Raw genomic sequence first — 5,642 nt, forward strand, 5'->3', positions numbered from 1 at the left:
TGTCAGGAAAATCCAGTCCAAACTAGTGACTAAACCAAGTCACATCAGATACTGATGCTACAGCGATGCAGATATTGATATTTATCCTTCAATTGATACATTTGTATATGGATGTCAATGGTGCATATAACCGATGTGCTGTACTCGAGTGGAAAAATGCTGATCGACAATTTGACCTAAGCTGCTAATCGGCATGTTGCCCTGTTGTGGCCAAGCACCCCACAGATGGTGCACTTGGATGATCCACTCCATTTTTTGCTGTATGTGCCTAAAAGATAGACTCTGCTGTTGACCTTCTCCGTATTTTTCATAACAATTGTGTCACATCTTGCGAATATTTTCTATTTGTATCACCTTTTGCAATAAATCCTATAATAATTCGCACTTTCCAACCAGACCTACACGAGAATAACTAATATCGACAATAATTGAACGATTGGATCTATAGGATTACCCATAAATTCGAATTGTTCGAGTACCTGTTCCCGAGACAAATAGACAGATTGATAGGCTCATGTATATCGTCGATGGATCAGGCGAGGGTGGCCGTAGTCATTACTCTCCTGGTCACACTCTCCAGCATCGCTGAGTTTAATCTTCAATTTAGCTACGAAAGGTAGCAGGGCTGAACTCAGCTGCCCCTCCCTCACCAGAACCGGAGCGGCTACGTGGAGGTCTCGAAAGAAACACAGAGATTAACAAAAATATTTATAGAAATGGGCTAGAATTTTTAGAAGCATACACTGCGTAATTTGGCGCATAACTCAACCAGCAGAGAACATCGCTTGAACAACACGATTTCTTTGCGCAAATGCTTCGAAGGAGATGCACCACGCGAATAACACGGTTCGTTTGACCATTTTGCGGTCATGCCGACTAGCGTTTTATAGGCCCAAGCAATGTGTGATTGGATGATGCACTCGGACGGTCAGCGGATGGTCAGTGGTGGACATGTTCAATCTTTTACCTAAATTTCTAAACAAAACTCGCCGAAAATGCTGTTCGGCTGATTTTTGATTTCCATTGGCGCGTTATGTTGTCAAAATACATTGTAACAGAACAACTAGGCTGTGTCCTTAACGGTTCCGGTGTCATTGACAGAAGCAAGATGAGCCATTTTGGCAAGGCGGCACATAGAGACCAGAATGCCGGCATAAGTGGACGGGTATTCTCAAAACCAACATTAAAGTCCATTAATATGGACTGCCACTGTTATGCTAATATCGGTGATTTTACCAAAGGCGTTGACGCATACGGCGATGCCCAGCTCTTCGTAAGTCTGCACACATACGTGCTTATCCACTAATACATTCTATATCACTCGTATGTGCGCTCACTGAGCCGTGTGGCTCTTCTGAACCGAGATGGCCGTATCATGTGTGCCGTACAGTATTCTGTAATATTTATCATGAGGTAATATCACAAGTTGAGTAAAAACGAAGGTCAGATGCAACACCTGTTGCATCTGACACTACAATGTAGGTGTCGCCTCATCAATATGATATATCACCGTCTTGCCATGAGTCGGGGTGGCGTGAAATCGTGCTTGCCACCACTTTCGGCCAATCCACTCACACCTTATCTCGAACTCATACTCAGCAAAGATGACGAATCAGCTTCTCGTACTTGTTTGGAGATGTAATATAAGCGTTGCTGTACGCAACGACGCATGATCTGAATAGCTCACAAACTAGTAAGATCCAAAATGGTGTAATCTGAACTAAACAAGAGCATCCTGAATTGCAATTAGCTTTTTAACGTCAATTAGGCAATTCTACTCTGTCGCGTGAAGCTTGACATATTCAAGCAGGTTGACTTATCATGTTTTTCGCAGGTGCTGGGAGTCAAATACAGTTTATGCCAAAGACCGAAGCGTCCACAGGCAACTTGAAATGGCCAATCTGGGTAAAAAATAGCCAGAATAAGGGTCCACCCGATGCTTTTTTTCTCAATCTCTTAGGCTACTCTTTCTGCAGTGCCCCAGCCCGTTTTTTAGATTCGAAGAGGGGATCGGTGGGAGGCCGCGCAACATTTGAATAATCTTCATATTGCCAAACCTTTAGCCAGGTGGTGAAGCGACTCTCTTAGGTCTTGTCGGGGCAGTGGCAACGGCCAATCTTCGATGGCCAGGATCGTTACGTGATCTACCTGCGGACCATGCCTTCAACAAGGCATTCCGCTGGCGCCCAGGTATCTATATTTATTGGTGAATAGGATATTGAAGCACTTTACACTTGAGTACTGCTGGCAAGTGTTAAATGTAATGGGGTGGTAGGCCCATAAAACATTTTGTGTGGTTCACACTGAGTTACTGGCTAACTTTATTTGCTCTACGCTAAGTAGGGGGTGGCTACAATTAGGTTCATTTATTGCTAAACCAGGCTAAAATTAGGTTAGGGTAATATACTCAGTCCTTACTTGATCAAGAGATCTACACACAGTTGGGTTGAGAAAGCGCGTACGACAGCTACGCAAGATGACCAATTCTCGAGGTAAAGCTACCTCAGCGCAAGGGTGCGCGTAACCAGCTGTCCCGTTATATCTGGTAGCACGTCTTGTTTAATCCACCGCTGACATCGAAGATGTTCGATTCCAGCTACCAGACTGACTTCTTGGCCCAATCATCACTCCAACTATCTGTATTTGCCCGATTCGAATAGGTCGAATACTTGGTGGTAAAGCCTCCATCTAACTGTTACGTCACGACCAAGATGTGGTCAAGGAGCACTTCCGCATCTTGATGGCGTATGCATTGATCTTGTCGAACAGGTCTCGACAACGGTCGCAAATTTCCTTACGTCTGAGCCGACCATCATGAAACACATGGTGCATTGTGGTGCCCTGTCACTCCCGACCCCGACCCCACCGACCGTGGTTGTCCAATTGAAGATGCCATCATCCCCACGAAGCGTAGTCACCCCAAAACCGCAAAAGATTGCGGCTAAGCCTTTTATTGATTAGCAGGGAGAGAATCGCCACTTCTGGTTTCGCCAAGTTGATATGGCATTGGTGGTAGCGCTGGCTCACGAACATCAGTAGAAGGTTGCGCTTGCGCTCTCACATAGGCAAGGTGCTGCCCACAAGTGCAGTTTACTTGAGAGAAAAACCGTCTTGGTTATTTTCCTTCGTGGAAGTTCCTCCAAGAATCGATGGCATAGATGTTTCTTCCACCGAATGTGGCCGTTAAAAAATGTGGTGTTTTCTTAATTGGCGTCAGGGCAAACACTCGATCTACGACTTCATACAAGAACTTCGCAAGTTGTGGGCGGCGCTGGCGGACAATATCCAATTTAAAAAGATCATCAAAGACATTAATAACCGCATATTTACATAGGAATAGAAAATTGAAACAGGTTTATCTTTATTAAACTATTATAAAAAATATTTAATACCCTTTTCATTTAAATTTCAGTCTGATAAATTAAAATTGCTTGAAGTATGTAAGTTTATTACAATTAATTAATAATAAAAGCATTAAATGGTCACCGTCTATATGGAGTGACACGAGGTCGGCCCCCAAAGACTGAAGTCTTTTATCGACAATCGATCAAGCTTGAAGATGCAATCTTCGTCGCCCTTCAGGAGGATCAGCTTCGGCGACAACCGACGTGCTGAGCCGTCGGTGCGTGTTCCTAAACCCATGGACCTGTCTGCGATTTATCGCCTACAGGTAAACTGCTATAGTTGTTGCCGAGTGGGCCACTATGAACGAGACTGCCCGACAAAGATTTAAGGGTCCAAAACCACCAATGTATCACCAGTTTACTCTTTTCGTGGTCGGGGACGCTGGTGTGGTGCTAGCCGACGTGGTGACCATTCAAGCAATTTCTGCAGCGGGTGAGGGAACTGTCCCTCATCAACTTCGCTGTTAATGCACTTCCAGTGTGCCCCTCCCGTCGTCTGGAAAATGCGCAGGCCTAGTAGATGCGAAGCGGCCTACTGGTGTAGAGCTTTCAGCTTTTTCCTGCGCTAATATTGTGCAGGTGGAGCCGCTAACCCCAGATAAGTTTCGACTTCCCACGAAGGGGAGACATTTTCGTCGTTTTTGGCAACAGTAAAGGGTTTGGTAGACCCATCACTATTTGACTCTAGAGTATTAGAAAAATAGTACTGCGGAAAATCTCTGTGCGAAGAGAAACTGGTAACATTGATGCCCGTCTTGTGACGGGTGCGGTTGTTACGCAGCAGAAGATCGGAGTCGATCAACGAATAAAATTCTTGGATTTCGGCTTTGAGCCGATTTTCCCCGTCATCGACTCGGACGGTCGGTATGTAAGGTATGCGTGGTTTGAAAACACAAGCCATGGATCGTCCGGAGAACCAGGCAGATTGCGAATAGCTCGTCGTGTGGAAATCGAACCTACGGACGCCATGACCGGGCTGTGATTATCCATCAGTGTAGCGATGCAATCGAGGATAGAGCTCACTATGTTGGCGTTTGCGACATAGTCTAAAGCCACGAGTCACCAAGAAGGTTCAGTTTGCGATACCAGTTGTGCCGAAACAAGTTATTGCTTCGGTAGACGAAACTACCGTGGTAGCCATTGCTCCAGCTTATATATCTACTGTGAAAGCCTAGGCTCCGGTATTAAATACGACTGTGAAATCTCTCGCATCGATAATTCAATCCATCGTGGAAGTTCATCACGCCCAAGTAGTGAAAGCTACTATGGAAGCTCTTGCTCCAAGAGTAAAATCTATTGTGGAAGCCCACTTTACCATAGTATTTAAGTCTACTGTGGATTGTATTGCTTCGGTAAATGCTACTACCGTGGGCGCACATTAGGCTCCTTTAGGCAAATCTGCTGTAGAATCCAATAGCAAACGGTAATGTGGAAGCACTATATACTCCAGTGGAGAGCATTACTGTGGAGATTTAGAATCGCTACTGTGAGATCACGTCATGCTCCGATAGTTCGAACTATCGTGGAAGCTAAATCTCCAGTAGATAAAATTACTGTGGGAGCCCACAAGCTGATTTCGAATGCTCCGGTAGGTATATCTACCGTGGAAGCCATCGCTTCCGTAGTCGAATCTAGTGTTCCAATGGCTTATACCATTGTGGAAGCTTTACATTCAGCTGTGAACGCAGTGACGGGATTTCTTGACTAGGCATGTATGCCCCCCCTGCCAGAAAAACCTGCTCTCACGAGCCTGGAAGAACTGACTTTCCCAAGTTTCCTGGAGACCTCAAGAATGGCGCGCTCGCCAAAGTCGTTATGATCTGACGTGCAAGCGCAGCAACAGCACAAATTAAAACATCCTCTGTCTTAGGTCTAAGTGTCGTCGACAGCGATTTGAATCGCGATGCGAATAAATGATTCTCAAGAATGCGCGCGATCCTTATTTTGTCCTTTTGTCCAAGTACACGTCAACATGTTTGAGTCCGGAATTTTCAAACGGTCTCCCGTTAGATCGTTGTGTACGACACGAGATCGAGATCAAGCCGGGTGTAGGATGTCTGCTATTGCGTCAATGGCCATTACCAACTGAGCAATTCGAGTTCTTAGACTCGTTCTTTGCTTTTGAACAGTAACCGATGGGGGGTTAGACAGTAAATCTACCTACAGTGCATCAACGTAAATCTTCTCTTCTCTTCTCTTCTCTTCTCCTCTCTTCTCTTCTCTTCTCTTCTCTTCTCT

The sequence above is a fragment of the Plasmopara halstedii genome (assembly GCF_900000015.1).
Source record: "Plasmopara halstedii genome assembly, contig: Scaffold_2386, whole genome shotgun sequence".
Lineage (NCBI taxonomy): Eukaryota > Oomycota > Peronosporomycetes > Peronosporales > Peronosporaceae > Plasmopara > Plasmopara halstedii.